Source organism: Antechinus flavipes, chromosome 3, assembly GCF_016432865.1.
Source record: "Antechinus flavipes isolate AdamAnt ecotype Samford, QLD, Australia chromosome 3, AdamAnt_v2, whole genome shotgun sequence".
In the NCBI taxonomy this organism is placed as follows: Eukaryota; Metazoa; Chordata; class Mammalia; order Dasyuromorphia; family Dasyuridae; genus Antechinus; species Antechinus flavipes.
This window is the reverse complement of record NC_067400.1, coordinates 366,903,884-366,927,969: the sequence shown is the minus strand read 5'-3', so window position 1 is coordinate 366,927,969 and position 24,086 is coordinate 366,903,884.

Genomic DNA, 24,086 nt, shown 5'->3' with positions numbered 1-24,086 from the left:
GTGATTTTTTAAAAGCCATTCTGAATTTGCTTTAATTGTTGTTTAAACTTTTTTAAGTAGATTGAAATAAATTTCCAAAAAGTAAGCTAATTTGGCAAGAGGTAATTCAAGCAAGGCTATGAGAAACTCAGGAGCTCCTAAAAGTCCTATACATTGGAGAGCTTTTTCTTAATCTCTATAATCTGTTATCTTTTATATTTTGTGTGTGTATAAGCTTGTGAAAGAACATGATAGGAATTCTGAGAATCTGCAAAATTATAATTGAACAACTATACATTTAGAAAAGAAAGAGGAAAATTTAGACAAAAACAGACACATTTTATATTTAAATGTTTTTCTTTGCAATTTTGAAGAAAAAAATAAAAGATGAGTAATGAAGACACATTGTGGTTGATATAAGTGTAAAGTTCAAATATCAAATATTTTATTGAGTTTTTTAAAGTAGGTCAATAAAAATAACTTTTAAAGGCATTCAATATTGGTACTACACCAGCTTAACCAGAACAATGTTTTGTTGAGAAGCATTAGTGTAAGGACAGCGCTAGCACCCAGGACTCCCCAGAATCAGCCAGAGTCAGGATAAGCAAAAGTCCTCAGTCTTTATTCTTGGTTTTAGCCACAGGATGGAACCGGATGGGAGCAGAATCTCTGCGACTGCCTTCTCCGTCGTATACTGCCGAGAGTGTGACCCTCGCTCGTCTTACTCCACCCCCTAGGCCCTCCAACAATCCTCTATACACCAATCATTGAGCCAGCACAGATAGTAGAAAGGACTATTTTCCAAGCATATGCCCATAGAGTTTTGTCCAATCAATAGTTAGCCTCAAGTGCTCAGCAGTCAGTGCATTGATTCAATAGTTTCAGCCCTCTACACATTAGTAATAAACTAATATTTGCTGTTTTATTCATAAGGGATATGAAGTAGTGATATAATCTTGGAATCAGGAAGACAATCACTGACCCAGAAAAACTAATTACTGATAGGACCACAGACAAATCACATTCTCTCAGAGCTGCAGAGATGATTCTCTCTCCCATTCTCTGTCTTCTCTTAGTTTGTCTTTCTCAATTCTATTTCTCCTTCTCTTCTCCTTAAAACTTTTATTATATTTTATTTTTCAGCACCTTTCTTCCTGAATATATCTTTCCAAACTCTTCCACCCAGAATGGGTGTAAATGCTGAATTCAAAAATCACCTCTGACAAATACTACTTGACAATGTGCAAATCACTTAATCTCCACTATTTATCTGTAACAGGAGGTGATTGGATTAGATAGTTTCTAAAGTCCTGTCCTAATCCTGCCTCTAAACCTTTGATCCTATGCACCTATGAGTCATATAACAAAAAAAAAAAAAAAGAAGAAGAAGAAGACAAAAGAATTTAGCAAACATAGGAACCAAATCTGACATTATCTTCAGTGTTCCATATGCAAAGTTTTCATCTCTGAAAAGAAATAGGAAGAGTGTCTTCTCATTTCTCTTGTAGAATGACCAAAACTGATATACTGTGTTCAGTTTCTTTTGTTGTTGTTTTCCATTTTCATTATTGTAGTCATTATATGTATATGTATATGTATATTTTATATGTATTTACATATATGCGTGTATATATTTGGTTTGTGTATAAATACATATATGTATATTTATATATATACACACATATATGTTTTGTTTTTCTGATTTTGCTTACTTTATTTTGCATCAGTTCACATTTTTGTTGTTTCTCTGAATTCTTTCTATTTTTCATTTCTTACTGTGTAGAAATATTCCATTTATGGAAACTATATGTTTTGTTTCATTTTTCTGGTTCTGCTTACTTTACTTTGTGTCATTTCACATCTTTGTTTCTCTGAATTCTTTGTATTTTTCATTCCTTATTGAATGAAATCTTTCTTTCTCTCTTCTTTCTCTCAAACATATAATGAAATATTTCTACACAATATTTTTGGTGCAAGATGAAATCTCAAAATTCTGATAGCATTTTGATACTACTTGTGATTTGGAATGAGCTTTCACATTGTGTCAGCAATTTGCAACTCTTCCTTTGAAAACTATTGGTTCCCATATCAGGTGGAGAATCCCAGATAACTCCTTAGACTATTAATTTTTGAGTTGTCCAATTTCATCAGTGGAAGGGCTTTCCACATTGGAAATTATTCAAACCAGTGAAACTACAAGTCTGAACCATAACACACACAAAAAAAATTTTAATAGGATTTGGGAGTGTTTTCCACTACAAAATTAGGTAAATAGTGATGTTTGTGTCTATGTAGTTTATGTATATGTACTTAAATTGACCCCATGCCTATATTTATATATTAGGATATAAATTTTATATATGCGTGTATGCAATTTACATTTATCTTGTGGAAAAATAACATAGGATATGTGATTGGAATACAAAGGAAGTAAAAATTCCAAAACACTCACATATACACCCATATATACATATACATGTATGTACATATATGCATACATATATGGATATTCAGTGTATTTTAGACAGACAGTTTAGAAAAGTGAATTGCCTTGGAAGAGACAAATCATAGGATGATGCATCCAGTTATATCAGCAAAGCACAGTGAGATGTGTCAAGCTGAGAGAAATAAAAACAAAAGGGTGTTGAAATGTATCAGCTGTAATTGCATTTTGGTGAATAAATTCCTACTATTAAGTCTTGGTTTTCTTAATCAGTGACCTGGAAAATGCTAAAATAAGATGTTGCTGAGGGAGCTTGGGGAGGGAACAATACCACCCACCATCATCACTAGCCAGACTATGAATCATTAATACCTCAGTCTGTAGATTGTTTTTTATATTTTCACAGGAAAACAAATAGTCACATAGTCATAGTGTGGTTCTCCATCTTTAAGGAGCTGGAGCAGGTGAAAACTTGAAGAAAACTAAGGATCAGTTATCTAATGTCAATAGAATTGCTCTATCTCAGTCATTCATTAAACAATTATTTGCCAACTATACCAGGCACTGTGCTAAGTACTGGGAACACAAAAAGAGACAAGAGATGGTCCCTGCCCTCAAAAACTTTACACCCTAATAGGGAAACAGCAAGCAAACAAGTATGTGTGAACAAGCTATATAAAGGATAAATAGGAAGTAATGAAAAAATGAAAGTCACTAGATTATGAGAGGATAGGGAGGGTTTCCTGTAGAAAATGGAATTTTATCTGGAACTTAAAGGAAGCCAGTAGGAGAACGATTATTCCAGGCATGGTAGAAAAAGTGGCAAGAGATGGAGGTCCTATAGCTTCTTCTCCAAGGTTGGATGCTTATAAAAGGGCTGGATCTACTCTAGGATGAATGTCTGTTTGTGTGTCTGTGTCTGTGTCTGTGTATACTGGAAAGAGAGATATATGTAGAGAGAAACAGAGAGAAATACATATATAAACATGCACACAAACAAAAATATGATAAATCACACACATACATGTGTGTGTGTTTCTGTATGTGTATATATCATTTATCCCTAAATTCATAAACCGTCTGTTCAGTTATACATAGATATGGACTTTAATTATCTGATTTCTGATTTAGCTGCAGTCTTGCAAGATATGTCATTTAATCTCTCTTAACCTGTTTCATCATCCGTAAAATGGGGGAGAGGAGAAATGGAACTACATAATCTATAAAATCTATTATACAAATATATATATTTATATATATTATATGTGTGTGTGTATGTTTGTGTCTGTGTGTGTGTGTGTATACAAATTTAGGATTTTATTTAATGTTCAATGAGTTTGGAACACTCTGGCACAGATAGGCCACAGATAGTCCCTAGGAACCTTAAGGGAGGCTTCTCTAGTTTTGTTCATCTCTCATTTCTTTTGGGCTAATTCACTTCTGCTTTGCCCACAGAGGACAGAGCCTTCCCTGAGGAGGGCCTGCCATGCTGGGCAGTCCTGTGTCAGTGTTTCTCATGTCATACAATAAGTTCTTGTATGGCTTCCTTGTATGGCTTTTTCTGACCACCTTGGGAGTGTTTACCTGTATGGGTTTTCCATAAAATAATCTCTTTGGCAAGTGCACATTTGCATTAGAGCAATGTGGCCAGTCCATCAGAGATGTGCTCTCTGCAGCAGAGTTGGAATGCTTGGCAGTTTAGTTCAAGAAAGGACCCCAGTATCTGGTCCCTTTCCCCTCCAGGTGATCTTCAGAATATTCCTAAGACAATTCAAATGGAAGTGATTCAGTTTCCTGGAATGGCTGATATAATGTTCAAGTTTCACAAACATACAGCAACGGGGTCAGCACAATGACTTTATAGATCTTCAGTTTCTCATTCCTAAGTGTAAATAAAATCAATGCCCATGGTAGAAATTATCTCTTCACAAATCATAAGTTCAGTAATTTTTTTTTTCATGCACCATTATTCTCCTTTCGATTGGCTATATAATTTCATTTGGGGGTATAAGTCCTTCCATCCTTCTGGATACCATTTACCATAGTACTTCCATTTTCCTTATTCTTAATAGAATATATTGTCAGTAGGAGCACAAAACTCTTTTATGTGTTGTATCAACTTCCACCTCCCTATCTTCCATTTCAGACATAAATCTCTTCTCCAATAAGAATGGAACCTCTCCTACATTGAGATGAGATCTCTCCCTTTATTCTCTCAGGTTCTAGTCTCTCCCTTTTGTCACCTCACTCATTATCTTGTGGATTATAATAGTTATCTCTTTGCTCTCTATTCCTGAAATTGATAAGAATACATCATATATTCCCCTCTATCACATACTTTTCATCCTTCCAGCTATGCATATACACACTCTTTCTGAAATTTGTTCGACAAAATATACTGGTTCATCTCTAGAAAAAAATGTAAGGTTTATCCTGTGATGCTTCAGTTCAGCTTGTTTGCTTCAGTACTCTTTCTTCTATTTTCTTGTCTATTTAAAGCAAGAACAACTTGATATTCCTCTCCTTTTGAAGATTAGTGTTATTTTTAACACCAGAGCATTTTTCCTTTCTTAAAGAAATAATATTCAGAGATGAATAAGCAAGAAGACTCATTTCTCTGAGTTCTAATCTGGTCTCAGACCAGCTGTGTGACCCTGGACAAATTTGCTTACCCATGCTTGCCCCAGTTCTTCTTCTGTAAAATGAGTTAGAGAAGAATATGACATTCTAATCCAGTAGTTTTGCCAAGAAAACCCCAAACTGACATGACTAAACAGCAACAGTACTCATTCAGCTGAGAGAAGTTCCTTTGCCTCTTACTCACCATTTTCCTGTAACCAATCATCAGAGAGCACCTGGAATTCCTCCTGGCTATATACTCAAATGATGATAATGTATTGTCAACATCCCGAAGTTTTAGTTTCCTGTACCTATGAAGACTTCAGGATAGTTTTTAATATTTTTAAAAGAAAATTAGTTTAATTAGGAGAGTAGAAATGTAGAAGAGTTAGTACTATACTCTTAGTACAGCATATTAATCCTTTAAATATTCTGCTTGTATTTGTTTATTTTTATAGTAATACCTTAAATGCTTCTATTTTATTGGATGTTCATTTGTCTTTATTGATGTTTAAGCTAAGACTTGAAGGAGATATCATGTTGGGTTGCATCTTTGCCTACTTTGCTTTTCAGAAAATGTTAATTGATTCTGTGCTGCAGTTTCTAATGGTTTTAGAATTGTCTTTGTGCTATGTTAAGGGACAGCTCAATTCTCCGAGAGCCTCCTCAGCTGTGGATCATAGCATCTGAAGGAGTTGCAAGACAGCCTTTGCTGACACAGGTGTTGCAGACTGGGAATGAGATAAATTGGAGGCAGAGGAAAGAGGAGGGAGATCAAACAACGCAACAGCCTCTCAGTCAGAGACCAACAACTGCCTTTCAGTCTCCTTGTATTATCCTCTCACACGAGGAGATCTATCTGCAGAACTGGGTTGGATCTCCAGCAGCCACTGTCAGGTGGTTCCCGTATATTCCAACAGCTCCCATAAATTCCAACAGTGCTATTTGAATTTTTATATATATTTGAAAATTATTCTTCTGGATGCTTGCTGAATTTGTTATTTGTCATAGAAATTGTGTATGTATATGTGTAATGTATGTGTATATTATATATATATAGCAGCTTGTGCATTATCTCTCCCTTTAGAACGTGAACTTCTTGAGAGGAAGGACTCCATTTTTGCCTTTCTTTATATTGTCAGCACTGGCACAGGGCCTGGCACACAGTAATTGCTTAATGATTATTTGTTTGATGGTGATGATGATGGTGGTAGTGGTGTTTTTTTTTCTTTGTTAAACCATTCTGAAGTATCCTGTTGTCCCATGTTATTTAATGATTTCTTAAGTTTAGACACTTAAGTTTCTGTCTTTCATTAGACATTGATTCAAATTTGTCATAACAATTAAAAAACCTTTTTAAATTCTTAAGATTTTGCACCATTTTTTCTAGTTAATGATTTTTTTCTAGATTTTTAATTGCATTTTTCCCCCTTGAAAACCCCTGTTTCCTTTATATTCCTTTTTCACTTACTTTCTGATTCTTCCTCTTTTGATGGTAAATATACTTAAACTTCACTACAAAACCTCCTCCCATGTGGTATATACATTTTTACTAGCCTATTGAACTAATTTGTGTGGTTTAAAAAAAACCTGTCCCCACCTATGGTAAAACTGTTTTGGGAGAGTTACTGATGACTAACCATAATCCTTCCCTTTGCTTATATATTTTTCTTCTGGTTGGGTTGAATCAAATTCTTTTCATTTTGGCAAAATAGGGGAGGGTATCATGGTTGTTCTGCATCAGAATTTCTAATCTTACATCCAACTCTTAAAAAAGGCTGAATTCCTTCTCCTTTCACCTTCCCTTCATACAAGTCAATTAATATCAGCTATTTAATGTGATTGAGTCAGGGAGAAGCAGGAAGGGAGCATATCAACAAAGTCTCTGAGACAAGAGATGAATACCTTTTCTGGGGGGTTATCTGTGATTGTTCTTTATCTAGAATATAATTCCTCTTTTAAGGGCTTTTTGAAAATTAATTGTAGCTTGAGACTATCTAGTCTATCATAGTGTTGTTCACATGACCCCAAATCCATTGTGAAAATGTTGCTACTCTCTGTGTGAAATTACATGACACCAACAGAAGAAATTCAAGGGGAATTTCTCAACATCATTAAGAATCTTATTTTAAAGATGAGCCTTTTGGATATTATGCTATCAGCAAATGGGTCTTTTAAGTACTCTTCTATAAATCAATTTGTATCAGCAAATTTCAGCTTAAGGAAGAAAACAATTGAATGTTTCAGAGGAAAATATTCTAAGAATGTACAGGTATGAAGTGTGTAAATTACCCAGAAGTGTTTTTGGCTTCTCATTGTTTGGCCCTGAAGCATAATTTTTATCAGAGAGTAGCAAGGCATCTAGTGACTTTGTTTGGAGGTTCTTGCCAAGTTCTGGACAGAATTTCTCTGCTTTATTCTCAGCAATAGAGAAACTACAATAATTTCCTTTGTTATCTGCTCATATTCATCAAGAACATAGCAAGGGGAAATATTCGGTGTCCCAAAAAGTAAATGTACAGATCTTTTATTGCCTCTAAGTAGAACCTGCAAAATTTCTCTCTTCTGCTGCAAAGATAACTGCTACCAAGTATTGCAAGGATGCTGGTTGAGATTGAAGCTATTGTAGGAGGTGAACATCAAGTTCTTTCTTCAATAGACAGAAGTCACAACTTCTTGATTAATGCTTGTAGCAGTCTAACCACAAAGAATATTAGGGGATTCAGGTTAGAATGTCAAGCTCAGTGACAAGAAGACTTGAATTCAAATTCTGCCTTAGACACTGACTAGTTATGTGATCCTGGGCAAGATATTTAACCTTTGTTTCCCTCAGTTTGTTCCTTTATAAAATGAAGATAATAATATCACCTCCCTCTCAGAGTTGTCAGGATCAAAAGGAATAATTGTTAAACACTTAGCACAGTGCCTGACATATGGTAATCCTTCACTGTGAAGAGGACCAATAATATCACAACTGTGAGGTCTTGATTTATTTGCAAATTGGATTTAAGTGAGGATTTAAGTGGATTTAAGTGATACACAAAGTCACCAGTCTTACTCTCTCATATAGAGTCATCAAAATTTTGTGGCAAGACAAAACTCAAAATGACTGTGATGCAATAAATTACCTTGGTGTCTAAGAGCCTTCATGGTTGTGGGGATAGATTGTTCTCATCTGCCTGTTATGGTGGTTTGAAATATAATAAGCACTATATACATGCTATCCATTATAATTATTACTGTCATTGTGATTATCATCATTAAACCTCTGCTTTATATGAAAAACACTAAATATTGTATTCACTTAGTTGCTACTCTAGCTTAAGCCTTCTTCATCTCTTGCCTAGACTAACTAGACTCCTAATAGATTATCTTGCCTAGAGTCCCTCCTGCTACATCTACTTCCTTTATAGCCACCACAGATATTTCTCTAAAAGTCTGGTCTAATATCACCTTTTTACTATATAAATTCCTCTTTTCAGTACTTGGAAGTGACTATCAAAGCAGTTTCATTGCGTATTAAAAAAAAGGATTGGTCCAAGTAACCTCTAAGCTTCCTTTCATGTTTAATATTCAGAAATTCTAATATTAATTGCTTTTTCAAGTTTCTTCCAGTTACATCATTCTATTCTACTACTCTCATTTCCTTTTTTTTTTTTTTTGCCTTCTCCAGAAATAGAGACTTGATTAGCCAGACAGTTCAGCAACATGGCCTCTGCACAGTTAATGTCTCTTTCCTTTTCCCATTATTGCTCTCCTTGATTTTGTAGCAACATCAGATTAACGTGCACTTCATTACTTCCTAATTATGTACAGCTCTCTTATTTATTTTTATTCCTGGAGAAATTTGTAATGCCTCCCCAGCATCCTAGCAATTGAAGGAGATTTTGCTCAACCATCCTCCTTACTCATTAGTGAGTTTACCCCCCTCCTGCCATTGCTTTCTCCCACTGTCAGTGAAATTCCTTATTTGACAATGTATCATTGAGTTGTATTGCCTATTCTGCGTTTCTGCACTGATTTTTCTCTGCTGTTGTGTACTTTTTCTACTAAAGAGTAGGAGGTCTCCAGTAGCTTGCAGGCCTCCCATTGTAATGTTCACAATACAAGTAACAATCAGTCTCAGGTCTAATTCCTTTTTTTCCTTCCACATTTCAGAGCTGGCCTTTTTCTATTGGTTTCTTTGTGAGTTCTCTTGCTCACATCTTCACCCTGCCCATTGGGCAATTCTGTCCTTCATTCTCAGATAGGCAGATGCTGTATGGGATGATAATGAACACATTCCTCTTGTTTGTGAACTGTTGCCACTGAAAGGAGGAATTGAGGAAGTTCAATCTCACAGTTTGAAGAAAGAAAGAAATAGAAAGAATTCAGTTTTAAAAAAAAAGTTAATAAGAATGAAAATGTGAGTAAATTGCAAACGACAATGGGAGGAAAAGAAAAAAGGAGGGTTTTTATTTTTTTACATGTACCAAAAGAAGGAGCTATAATCTAATAATACATAGTGGCAAAACCAAGCAGGTCAAGAGCTATTGGAAAACAGCACCATTATGAAGAGAAATTTCTATCATTCTATGAATAGTCAGGAAATAATTAACATAACTGCAACTCTAAAAGAGGTATTTTTAAATGGGTCACTCTGAAGTGGCAAACAGTATTGACTTCATTGTTTGGGAGGGTAGATTAGAGCACATTAACATTTTCTTCTTTACCTCTAGTCAGATTAATGATGCTGAAATTCTTGAAGGCAGTCTCTTTAACCTCTCGAAGAGATTTCAGCACTTAGATACTCACACCCAAGGGATCAGTGATCTCACTGACGTCTACATTTCTTCCAGCAGCTGCATGTGTTTCACCCCATCCACCCCTGCCCATCCTGTGTCATTCTTGTCCAGGTCTTTCTATATAAGAATAACACTAGCAGAGCCTGGGAGCTATCTACCAGCTACTTCTTGCTCTGACCGGATGACTAACACAACTTATTTTCCTGAAGAGGTGGTTAGGAGGAGCAAAGGCAGGGAGAAAAGGGAAGGAGGGGATTAATATTTATAGAACGCCTCTTACTAGCCAGCACTGTAGCCAACGTTTAATTTGATCTTCACAATAATCCTGAAAGGAAGATGTTATTATTATTATCCCTATTTTATACAAAAGGACATTAAGTTAGACAGAATCACACAGTTCACAAGTGTCTGACACATTTGAACTGGGGTCTTCCTGACTTCTTAGAGGCAGCAGAGTGAATAGAACACTGGGCTTGGAATCAGGTTGAAATCTAGTAAGTCTAGCTGTAGGATTCTAAGGAAGTCACTTTTCCTCAATTTCCCCATCTGTAAGATGAGCAGGAGAAGAAAATGGCAAATCCTCTAGGAGTTTTGCCAAGAAAACCCCAAAAAGGTGTAATGAAGAATCAGTCATGACTGAAATGACTAAACAACAATAATAATAGCTTCTGACTTCAGCTCAGTTCTCTCTCTGTTGGCTCAGCCATCTAGATGAATGCTACTTAGAATGAGAGCTTTTTCACCATTCCCATGATCGTAACATTCGGAGAAAAGTGCAGCAGAAAAAGAAAATTGTAGCTCTGACACCTGCTGTCTGTGTGATCTTGGCTAAGTCACTTAACCTCTATCTACTTCTAAGATATAAACAACAGCACCTAACTCCCAGGGTTGTTGAGGATCAAGTGATATATATAATATATATATATGGTTCTTGGCAAATACTTAGCTCAAGATAGACAATAAGTGCCTGTTTTCTTCCTGGTCTCATTTATTTCTCTGGTAAAAATTCCATATACTGATTCATCTTGGAATTTCTTTTTGTCATATATTGCAGCTGCTCACATTTACCATGAGCTTTGTCATTGCCCACTTTATGATATTGTTTGGTTTGGTTTGGTTTTCATTTTTTTTTTTGAGATTTTGGTATACCATGATTCATGGTTATACAATAACACTGATAGAACATTGATGGTAAAACGATTGACCTTTGTTTATGAAAGACATTACCTACCACAAAGTAGACATATAAGGCAAACTTTGTTTAAAAATTGACTAGAGGTGATACTCAAAAGAAATACCAGAAGTAAGTTGGCAAATATTTAACTGTAGACTCAGGGGATGGAGGGAGGGATATGCTTAATCTGCATTATTAATATTTTCTCCATCATCTTATTAAGTCTAGAAATCAACAAAACAATAAATCAAGTTCTGATTTATAGTGTTTTCCAATTTCAGGATTATAAATGCTCACAATGAAAATTTAACAATCTATTCCCTCTTCAAGCTTATTCCAACAAACCCCTGGGAGAAACTCAGAAGGGAGCTATTCAATTCAACAACAATACATTCAATATGTCATATATATGTTTACTACTTGGAGAACTCTAGGATAAGTACTTAGCGAGGAAGTGTAGTATAATGCAAAAACTCTTAAGAATAGAGTCAAAAGACACGTTCAAGTTTCAGCTTTACCACTAATAGGTAGATGGTTTTATTGGTCCAGAGAATGGAAAAGTAAAGATACACATTTTCTGTTTCACCTGTTATCATTTAAATTAGTAGAGCACTTAGCTTCCAACACTTGACTCAAACATTAATTCTGGGAGGCTTGAGCAGATTAGAATGACTCCAACCATAGAGTAGTCAAGTAAGTAAAACTGGTTCTATAAGCTAGAGCTTCTTAAACTTTTCCCACTCAAGACCCTTTTCACCAGAGAAATTTTTACACAACTCTATGTATAAAATACATATAAAACAGGCATAAAAACCAAACATTTACTGATAATAAATCATAAAGAAACTTATTTTAAAACAAATTTGGTATTGTTGTGCCACAATTCCCTTTTATTGTCCTGCCTCAGTTTCCCTAATTGTTCTGCCTCAGTTCCTTGAATTGTTCTGCCTCAATCCCCCTGGTTGCGACCCTCCCACACACACTCCTGATCATTAGGACTGATATAACTTAGGGCTGATTACTCTAAGGTTATAAATTGTAAATGTGTAAACTCAAGATAAGGGTGAGTTCAGACTTTCTGGCTCCTAAGTTCTCCCAGTTTAACTGAATTTATGGTCCTCACCTCCCCCCACCTTGTCAGAACTGGATCGATGGTTCTTTCTACTCTCAGTGCTCGGCTTCCACTCCTTGCCTTGATTTACCCCGGTCACTTAGAGCCACATGTATACATTTCATGGGAAACTCACTTTCCGCTGCTGGATTCTTTGAAATGAAAGTCTTATTCAGCCCTGAGACCAAAAATGCATCCTTTTGGTCCCAGAAAATCTCTCCCTCTCAGAAATCCAAATAAAATATTAAAAACTTTCTCATCTCTATCTTGCCTCAGTTTCTCCAACATAACAGTATACACATAATTTTGCCATTTATTAAACATGAAAGCAAATTTGCATGAATGTTTGTTAATTTTACATAAAGAATTGAAAGTTGACAGAATAGTTGATGCATTTTACTATTGCCAAATTTTTGAGACCCCTCCTCCATTCAGTTACAATTGATATGGGGTATCCCACAGTTTAAGAAGCTTTGCTTTAAGCAGTGAGTGGAAATGATGCTTAGAAGAGCTACAAGTGGTGACTATTCAATTTAACGTTAACAAGGTGAATAAAAAGATGTCAAGTGACTACTTGACTGCAAAGTACTTATGCTGAGCATTGGGAAGAGATTCAAAGTTTAGAAAAGTAGTAGGGTGACTGGGAGAGAAGAAAATTCTTTGATTTGAACATCAGAAGTTTCCATGGGTTTCCATGTTAAAGAAATTTAAAATTGAGAATGAAAGAAACTAACATTTTTATACTTACCAATTTGACTTTGGAATTTTTATATGTAATGGATTTAACCCAATAAAAGTTAATCCACTTGATAAAACAAGGGACAAGGAATATCTCTTGACTATTCTGGTCTTTGGCCATCTCGTGTAAAATGAAAAGAACTAGATTATCTTTAATACTCAACAATTTTTGAGCCATGAGCCCTATAAAAGAATTATTCTACATCAGCTACCTATAATAAATGCTGAGAACATGGACCTGTAATTTACCTACTGATAATATATGTATAGTTTCTGCCTCAAAACTATTGTTAAAGTATATTGGTTTGGGTTTTTCTCTGATTACACAAGCAAATTCAGGAAAAGAAAGATAAAATATTTTATTTAGCATACCAAAACAACTAGTAGTTAGGTATGGCAGGCTCCAATCAAATTCTGTGCTGCTCTTTGTAGACAGGAATAAACAATTTCCACTTAAGGACAAAAATATTTTGATTGGTAGATGAGATTAATGTCACTCAATTCCTCTGCTATAAAACTTTCTGAAGAAAATGAGATTGGTGGGTCTGCCACCACCATTTTCCTGAACTCAAAGTCCAAACCAAACTTTTTAAATGGAATAACTCAGATTGACAGCACAAGTAACTGACTTTGCACATTATCCTCAAACTATTTTATTGCAGGAAATAGTTTTTGTATTCTGAACTACCTATGGGCTATATAGCATGTATTTTGAGACCTCCTAGCAGAATGACCTGTGAGAAAAGAAAAGGTGAAAGAAATGGACACTTCCTGGGTTTTCTCCAGGAGTTTTCTCCCTTATTCCTTTAAAGCAGCAATTCTTTGGACCTCTGGAAGTCCTCAAAATCCTTTAAAAAGGTCTATGATCTTAATTAAAAACATTTTCACAATAATACTAAGGTGTTATTTGCATATTAAAATACTTTTCTGAAATGGACAAAGGACTGGCCTCTCCTCCCCTCCCTCAGCCTTCGGGCCTGGGGCTGGCAGAGAAGGGTCTGCTCTGGCTAGATTAGGGGACTTCTTTTGCACTTCAAAGTGCCAGATCAACAATGCTCCCAAGGATATCTGTTCCATGAGGGTGGTCACCTAACCCTGATTCCTATCTATGTTAAAAACATCTGCCATTGTATCTTTCCTCCCGTAAAGTCGAGACACTGTTTAATGTCAAAATGTGCCAGCAAGCGTGAACAAGAATGCTTATAGGCTGTTCCTACTTCAGCTGGGCATGGAATCATACCAGAATCTTACTGGAGGTCGGTCCTGGCCATGCAGACCATCTAGGCCAGTTACAAATAAATTTATTTCTAAATTATGAATTACTATGGCCATCTTGAATTTTATTGCCTGGCTTATTTCATTTTCCAACCACATATTTCTGTGAAACCAGATTTTTTTCATATACTCCAACCAAAACAACATAGCACAACAGATTGAATGCAGAAGCAGAAAGGAGAATGTAGCTGCCTTCTATTAAGTCAGACATTAAAGAGATTTGCAAACATATATTTTTTAAAAAGTCATTTTTCACTAAATGTTTTCATTTTGCAAATATAGCTGATTTTCATTAAAAAAGAAAGATTTCAAAAAATTTTCATTTGTTATATGAGATCTATTATTGTTATTTTAAAACAAATATTTTCAAAATTTATTTTAAATTCTGATACAATAAATATGAATTGTAGTAGTCTGCATAACAAAAGCTCTTTGAAAGTCTCAATAATTTTAACAGTATAAAGTTGTCCTGAGATAAAAATAAAAAAAAGTCTGACAATTAATGCTTTGGATTATAAAAGGAAAGTGAGTAAACTTTTGACTTTAGTTTAAAAAAGTTAAAGTCTCGCACTGCATCCTGAGCCATCGAGTCATGCTGATTTAAGTCTTTTCATTGAACTCCTATGACTCTGGAGAGGGTCAGTGGGACTGATGACTTTGCACAGTTCTACTTCAGGTAAATCTAATTCACTTGTGATTCAAGACATTATCTTCCTCATATCAGTGGTCCTCTTCAAGAACAAAGGAAGAACAAGTCTAGTCCTTTTCTCTTTTTCTGTTCCCTAACAAGGTTTAGGTAGTGCAAGCACTATTATACACTTTTGGAAAAAATTACAGAGTTTTAGAGTTGGAAAAGATCTTAGTGACCAGAGTCCAACCTCCTCCAGAAAAGAATATCTCTTACAATAAAAACTAATGTGACTACTTAGGATATGACCAAAAATCCCCAGTGAGGGGAAACTCATTACATCTTCCTCAGCTACCTCAGTTCAAGGCATTATATCTAGAGCTGGGTATGGGAGGACCATTATTGTTGGCCTTTCCCCTCACAAGTGTGCTGGCAAGTCAGTCCAGGATCTGTGTGCACCCGTGACCTCAGTCTACTGTGGAATAGTCTAATTGTTAGGCAGTTTGTTCCTCACACCAAACCCAAACTTTTCTCTTTACAGCTATAAGCCTAAAAGTCAGAGATTTGTCTGAGAGGAAACTGACATCCACAAAAAAGGAGACCACATGTTTTCCAAACCCAGCAGTCTAGTATCAATTTAAAAGTTAATGGGCAACATTATTCTATTCGAGTGATTGAGCTCTTGGCTGCAAATCAGAGAATCAGACAGACAGACTATGGGCTGCATTTCTATTTCCTAAGATGAATAAATACATTAGCCATTTAATGTTAATGACCAAACACAATAAATAGAATTTACAGATAAAATCTGCATTAAAAGAACATTAGCATCGTGGATTGAAACCACAAAACTATGTAAATGAAGCTGCCAACCTAACTCACTAGCTCCAGCTCTACCCACAGTTGGGGATGGGAAGGACCTTCCATCCTTTGCCCTTGAAGGACTTCAGTTGGACAATTTGACATTTTTTCAGTAGCCTATTGATTGATCTGTTATTTTTTTTTTCACCAAAGGAAAAAAGAAAATGGCAGGGGCCATGAGCATATGCATCTGGATTGTTTTGTGATACAACTCCAAACCTAGATGTTTAATATGGGGGGCTGGTAGGGGGGGGATCAGGGGAGAATATATTCGCTTTTATTTACTGAAGAAAAATAAGTGGATCTATCCTTAGGATAATCCCTACCCTTAGATTGGGGGCCTAAGATTCCATCTGTTCCAGATTTCTCAACTAATTCCTTCCCTATGGCTGATTTTTTTTTCCTATTTACCTGTTATCCTGATTGGGTTGTACAGAAGCAGTAATTACTGCCAAGTCAGTCCAACTGTCTGCATTGTTACCCATCATTGTTTCCCATCCTTTTCTGTATGTGCCATGTGGCTAATAAGGATTGCCTTTTGAGTAGGAGTCAATCAACTAGGAGGTAAAAGAGATGAGAAGGGGCGCTAGCTCCTTCTCTTCCAGAAAGTTGTGTTTATCAAAATTGTCCTTTTATTATAAAAGTTGTCTATGAAAATCAGCAGGTACTTTGAAATCATCACCTAGTCTCATGCTTTTGCCTTAGGTAATACTGATGCGGGAAAGATTCCTTTCTAGATTCCCACCCTCTCCTAGTTAATAATGTAAATTGCCCTTTAACTCACAAATCCTGGTCCCTTTGAATTCCAATAGAAGATCTGACCTGTTCCCAGCCCCACCCAGATATGAGCCAACTTTGGGGCTACACCCGAAAGCCCCTCGAGCTAAGTCTCCTATTATAAAAAGGCCACCCTGGGAACCCCTCTTTGCAGATTCCAAACATGGCTACCATGTGAGGACCCTCTGTCCACTGGACCTCTGTCCAGTGCCCTCCTTATCTCTACCTTCGCCTATACTTTAACTTTGCTTATCTAATAATAAACCTCTTTTATCAATCTAGCTCTCTGGGCCAATAAATGCTTTTATTGGGAACTCGCACCGCTACTAGACCCCCTTGCACCGAATCTGTACCCCAAACCTGCCACTAGACCTTAACCCTAATTTCATTTAGGTACCCCAAAGCTAGACCTCATTTGGTTCCCTGACGAAACGAACACCGGAAGCTAGATAATTTGGTGATCAAACTGGACCCCAACCTTTTTGGGGCACTCAGAACCAATCTGGGTTTTGAGCTGTTCAGGCAGTATTCTTCCGAGAAGAATCTGCATTCTTTCTTTGGTCTCACTCTATCTCTAAAGGTAGTGGGGAGAATATCTGTGTTCCGTCTCACCCAACTTCCATTTCAGGTGAAAAGGCTTTTATTTTTATCTAGACACTCCCCTGCCTCTAAAGTCTTTCCTGGAGCAGATGCTTTCCTTGAAGAAACTCCCTCTGACCAAATCCTTTGGAGAGAGAAAGGCCCTTCCTTTGCATCTCAATGCATTTCTAATCTTTTTTTTCCTGTCACCAGATAGTCCTGCTCTCCAGCAGGAACTGTTGAGACACGAGAGGAAGTGTCTCTTTAACACCACCCCAGACCAAGGAGTGGTCATGTGGCCGTTCTGGGGACCCCACTCCTTTTGGGGGTCCCAGGCCAGTGCTCTCTTTGCTCTGTTCTGGGGAGAAAACCGGAGAAATGTAAGAGGAGCTGTGTTTGAGCTCTTCTCCCACTCCACTGTTAAGTGCAATGGAGTCTCTAATGGTCAGGCTGTAGCCACGAGGAGAAAGGTCACTGAATTGGGGTGAGTTTAGAGAATGTCTCTGCCCACGGCAGCTACTCCCTGGACAGGGGTAAGTGGTCTTCCCTTCAGGTTTTGCTCTCCCAGCAAGATTTGGGGGCTTAGATGAGCTGCCCCGCCTTCAAGTTCCAGCGTGGAATCTCCAGAGGAGCCCTCGCCATTCAAGACGCACTGCGCTGGGTAAGATGGCATCTCTTCCTCCCCCACCCTCGTTCTGGCCTTTTCTCCCCCTTCGTCCATGGAGTGGGGAGTGTAGAACTCGAGGCCTGGTTCGGACCTCTCCCATGTGGCTTGGCAACCTGCCATTTAAATGCTCCTATCCTGTCCCCTTCTTGGGGTTACTGTACAGTGGGGAGAATGGGGACTCAATCTTAATTTTCTCAAATCTCCGGAAAGTTTGTCACCAACTTTTAAAATAGAAATTTGCTAGCAATTTGGACAAGTGGGTCGCGCCCCTTCCAGACCTTTACCTGGCTCTTAAAGCCGCAGCTTCTAGCCCTCGGGACGTGTGCTCGTCCTATACATTTAAACGGGACTCAGTTTCCCTGATTTGGTCATCTTGTGTTAATTGTAGAAGCCTCAGAATTACGCTTTTGCACGCTCACAAGGCTGTCTACAAAGACGGGATTTTAAACTGCTCTCGGTTTTTTTCTTAGCCTCAGGGCACTACTTAAAACTATTTCTTAGCTGCTGGTGGAGAGAGAACCTAGGTAAACCAGGCTAGGTCTGTCTTCACACTTTCCTACCTAACCCTACAGGTGGGAACTCGTTTGCTCCTAATTTTCTTAGTCCTAAAACCTTTTGCTCTTAGCACACTTGGTTCTGGTTCTATTTTCTGGATTGGCATTCTATGTCCCTGCCAACAAAGAGTTTTTTCCTGGGCTCCAACCCTGGCCAGGTTGCAGCTTCAAGAAAGACCTTTGGAATGATGGCTGGGGAATAAAATTTTAGGTCAAGGCAAATTAAATTCTTTAGAAGATGGCTTTTAATTTCTTTTCTCCCCTCATTCCTTGACTGCAGCAAGAAATGAGTTAATGGGAGAAACTGAAGCCATTTAAGAATTCGGTGAATACCTTTAGGAAAGAAGTCTGTCTTTCCCATGTGCTTTTCTATGTTCTCTAGACTTGCTCCCTGTTTTCCCTCCCCCATTCTTTGAGAAGTTACTGAGGGACTAAGATGGGATAGTTTACTTTCCTACTTAGATGGTGTTTTTTCTAGAGGTATTGGGTAATTTGTAACTGAGTTATGCCTTAAAATTTGTCATCTCTGTTGGGCAATTATAAGTTATATGAAGTTTGGTTCAGTTGTGAACTTCAAGATCTGTGTAATGTTAAATTTAAAACTGTCTTATACAGCTATCTTTCTTATCTAAGTAAAGCTGTAAACCCTTTACTGTGATTCTTGAGAACTAGATTCATCTGAAGTCGTTGATTAATGATAACTGATGTAGAAGATAAAATCCTTTGGGACTGCAGCTAATATTTGCTGGGAGTTTTGAGTTCAGGTGTGACTGCTTAGACCAGAAGTAAAACTGCCTTAAGTAGCTATTGTAATTTGTGGCCACACTATGGTTGCTGCTAAGCTTTTTTACTTCCTGGGGCTAGAGTTTCTTTTAAGGTTTACTTCACCCAGGTACTTGGGGCCACTCCCACCTTGTCTTTTGAGAAAGCTGGGAATCTCATGGCCCTGATTAGGCTTAGGCCTAGAGCCTTTTACACTGTATGTTGATGGAAAGCAGGGCTAGGCCCCTGACTTGCTGCTCAAGGAGCCCAGGGCTATAGAATATGCATACTGTCTAGTGTTAAGAGAGGAGCTATTGAAAGGAGAACACACCCACTCCTACCACATCTCGCCTTTGCTACCTTGCCCTCAATGTTGGTGGCCCTCTTAGGAGATTTCCACTGAAGCAAACCCACCCTATCATGCTTCTATAACGAGGGGCAGCTCAAATGCCCGGGCTAATTTGAGCTCGCTGGGAGACTCCTGCAGTCTTGGGGGGATTTGTCGCTCATAGGACGCTGTGAGGACAAAATCCTGGTTTATTTGGCAAACGGTCCTCTGGGAGGGCCCTTTGTGACACCTTCTAGAGACGTCTAGGAAGGTTACGTTATAGAATGCGAAAGTTTTCAGGTTTTGCCATGAATTAGCTTTAACTCTGGACAAGGTAAAAGACTTTTTTTCTTTCCTTATCTTGCAGTAGACACCCAAAGCCCTCGGGTCGGGCTTGGGTCTTCCTTGGGAGCTCTAAGCTCTAGCACAATCCTTTAAGAATTGCTGCGGATTGACAAAAGGCCTTCTTTTGTCGGCTTAAGAGATAGAGGGAGGCTGCAAGGATTTGGAAGAATAAAAGTTTTTACCTGTCCACACCCCATCCCTATGGAGATTTTAAGCTGTCTCTTAATGCAGAGACAACTCTGGGCTTGAGAAAAATGCCTCAATCTCAACACCTGAACTTTGAATAGATTAGCTGAATTCCCAATCTCTCTGGACAAGTCCATCCTTAAAAGTTATTTTTTTTCTTTCTAATCCTGGGACTGATTAACACTTATGCCCTCAGGCAAAAACGGTCGTGAGCCAAAACACACCCAGCACTCTTGTCTCTTTTAAAGCTGAAAGACTCAATCTAGTGAAACCTAGGACCCACCCACCATCTCAACTTTTTCGGAGTCCAAAACTTCAATGTTTCTTCCACTCTGCTGCTAACAGCTGTTGGTTTCCCTTTAACTCTAACCTGAGACACTGAGCTCTTTTTTCAGGGCAACTTCTGCCTCCTGAAAAAAACATTTGGAGCAGAAGTACCTTTTAATATAAATCTCTCCCAGACTTAGGCCCGAAGGTGCCCTGGAAACTGTCCAAGGAGACCCTAGTCTCTGTCCTGAGTTCGAGCAGGAGGAACAATGGAGAAACTGCATCACACCACAGGGGCTGTATTGGCCCCCGGCATCCTGCTCCCCGGTAGGGAATTGGGGTCTGGCCCTGTTTCCCTTTTTATCCCAGGACAGTCCCAACACCTCAGGGGCCTGTAAGCTGGGTGGGCAGTGCTGAGACACTTTGCACTCCCTCTGACCCCTTCCACCCCTCCCCCATAAGAGTGGGGAAAATGGGGGGAAGATGAGAGGAAGGCTTAGGATCTTTTGCTTATTGAGGAACCAACTCCTTTTAAAGAAAGGCAGCACAGTTAAAAGATTTCTAAGAGCTTAAATTGCATTCTTATCTTGATTAGATATATAGGCCTCCAGTTTCCCCTGACTTCTTAGTCTACACCTTGAACCAACACCAGGAAAAATTAGCTTTCCTGGAAATTAAGAGTGAAAGGGCTAAATTCAAGGCTACTTAACACTTTTTACTATAGACAAATAATCTTTTGCTCCCAGCATTTTCTCCTACTAATCCTTGCTAGATGGGCCATCAGCATTTTTACAGGCAGCCCACAGAAGGGATCTGATGCATCTCCTGCTGTCATCATCTCCACCCTGGATGACACCCCGGTTTTAACCTGCTCCCAAGATCTGGGCTTCAACCTTTGGACTCTCATCTGCCCTTCAGCCTGGAGAACATGGGACAACTGACTGGGAATAACTGACCGGGACACACACCCCTTAGATGCCCTGCTGCCATCCCCAAACCCCATACCTCATGCCTCACCTCCTGGCATGAAACCCCAAATCTCTACGACCCTTGCCAGCTCAAAGCAGTTAAGAGGAGATTGGCGCCCCTTTTCCCACATGCCTTTGGAGGTGACTGCTTGAGCGGGGGATGAAGAGGGGACCCCTGAACTTGGAAAATCCTGGAAGGAGAAAATCTTCAATTTTGTCTCAATAAGAGACTTTGCCTTATTTCTTTTTCCTTAAATGAATTTAAGTGGGGGAATGATGCAGGAAAGATTCCTTTCTAGATTCCCACCCTCTCCTAGTTAATAATGTAAATTGCCCTTCAACTCACAAATCCTGGTCCTTTTGAATTCCAATAGAAGATCTGACCTGTTCCCAGCCCCACCTGGATATGAGCCAACTTTGGGGCTACACCCGAAAGCCCCTCGAGCTAAGTCTCCTATTATAAAAAGGCCACCCTGGGAACCCCTCTTTGCAGAGATTCCAAACATGGCTACCATGTGAGGACCCTCTGTCCAGTGCCCTCCTTATCTCTACCTTCACCTATACTTTAACTTTGCTTATCTAATAATAAACCTCTTTTATCAATCTAGCTCTCCAGGCCAATAAATGCTTTTATTGGGAATTCGCACCGCTACTAGACCCCCTTGCGCCGAATCTGTACCCCAAACCTGCCACTAGACCTTAACCCTAATTTCATTTAGGTACCCCAAAGCTAGACCTCAACAATACTATAAACTCCTTTGAATTTTCTCTTCCTGGGTTTGCTTCATTGTTGAGGGCAAGATCCAAAGAGAGATTTTCTTTTAACAGTATAATTTATTGTCTTGATTTCTTTCTATAGGTTTGCTTATTCCTATGATTAATGGATATAATACAACTTGTTAAAAGTTACTAACTGCCTACTGAGCATCTTCACCTAATGTCCTATAGGCATCTCGAATTCAATAAGTCCAAAATAGAACTCATTATCTTTCTTACCAAACCTTCCTTCTTAACTTTTCTATCCTTGTGATCACCTTTTTTCTTCAAAATATTCAATTTGAGTCATATTTGCCTCTTCCCTTTCTTTCTTCATCCAATTAGTTGCTAAATCTTGTTTATTCTACTTCCCCAATACCTTTCCCATTTATCCATTTTATTCACATAGTCACTTCTAAACCTTAGAACCTCTCTCTTATTGTCTCTGCATCCAGTCTTTCCCCCTTTCCACTTTATCATCCATATAGCTGCCAACTTTATATTCCAAAAGTATGGGTCTGATCTTTTCCCCTTCTAGATCCAAAAAAAAAAAAAAAATTCCCATTTCTTTTGGAGAAAATATAGACATTTGAAGTAACTTTACAATCGCTTGTTGTTGAACAGTCATATTCTGACACTCCATGACCCCATTTGGGATTTTCTTGGCAAACATACTTGCCATTTCCTTCTCCCACTCATTTTACAGCTGAGGAAACTGAGACAAACAGGTTAAATGACTTGCTCAGGGTCACAGAGCTAGTCTCAGGTCAGATTTTAACTTGGGGAGATGAATCTTTGTGATTCAGGACCCTGTACCCTATCCACTGTGCCACTTTTCTATCTTGGGCTATCTTCCTGGACAGATTATACATCCTATTCTCTTAAGTATTTTACCTTAGCTGACTTGCTATTCTTCATGGGGACATTCCATCTCCTGCCTTCAGGTCTTTGCTGTTCCCCCAGCTGGAAAGTTCTTCCTCTTCCCCTCTGCTTTTGGAACTCTTGGCTCTTGCACCACAGTGCCAATCTATCACTCCCTACCTGGCTGAAATTAAAATTTCCTTGGAGAAAGAAGGGCAGAGTAGACATTCAAGATACCTATTGACATCTCCCAATTAGTTACATTTAGAAAGAACCATGGTTATGTGGCAGAATATACATACACCTGCATAGGCAGCAAGGTAAGACGTCATTTAGGAAGTACATGAGAAGTTATCCACAGAAACTCGAGTGGAACTCTAAGGGAAAAAACAGTAGAAGTAGTAAAAATGTCTCCCAGCAGCTCTGTGGTTCATTCTTGGGTTGTGAAATGACTTTACTCTCTGATCAGGGCAGAATATGGTAACCCAAGGATTTTTATCATTTTTTGCTGAAGCGGGACAGTAATATCCGGACATCCTTGAGCAAACCTCAACTTTCCCACATCCAGAGCATCACCTGCAAGTTCCCCTTCCTGACGTGAGAGGCAGTGCCTGACAGGGATGAGTTTGTAGCCTGAGGTTTTAGTTAGAGGTAAGTCTCTCAAATGAGCTCTCAGCACCTGTCAAGAATACTTAAGGGGAATCTTAAATCTCTTTTTAATAGAATTTATAATTCTATCTTAATATAACTATTGTCTTTTTTAATCCTATAGATTTTATTTTATGCACTTACAAACTATTCTGATGAGTGGTTCACAGACTTTAGCAGAAAGAAAATAAATGGGAAAAGTCCATGTGTGAACATGGGTTCTGCAATGCTTGTACTAACCCAGTGAATATGGTAGAGCTTTCTTTTTTATTTTCAAACAGGGGAACCAGATAATGGAAAAACACAGCAATTAACCAATCAAGAGGACTTCTGATGTCCAGGGATGCTATAAATACTAATAATTCTTTGCTGTGACTGAGAATAAATCCAACTGCACATGCAGAAAATCAGCAACTCTGAAACCAATAAGCAAAGCCTGAGCCATTTGGTAGTTTATGGATCTTCAAGAAGTATGCTTATCTTCAGAGACTATCTTGACCGATGGTTATGGGGCTATTTCATGTTTTGGGGGGACATCTCCTTATCCTATTGTGTGTGTTCAAGTCTCGAAGTGTCAAACTGATTTGTGTATCAAAGGGCCATAACTCCCTACACTGGGATTTCTTCCTTGCATCTATTTCCTGAATCTCCTCCTCCTCTTGGGAATGAGACTCCTAGCCTGATTTCTCTCCAGGACCTGCCCAATTCTCATCTTACTTCCTAATTTCCTATCTTCCTTTTCTGAAAAGTATAAATATCTCACTCTTTGCATTTTC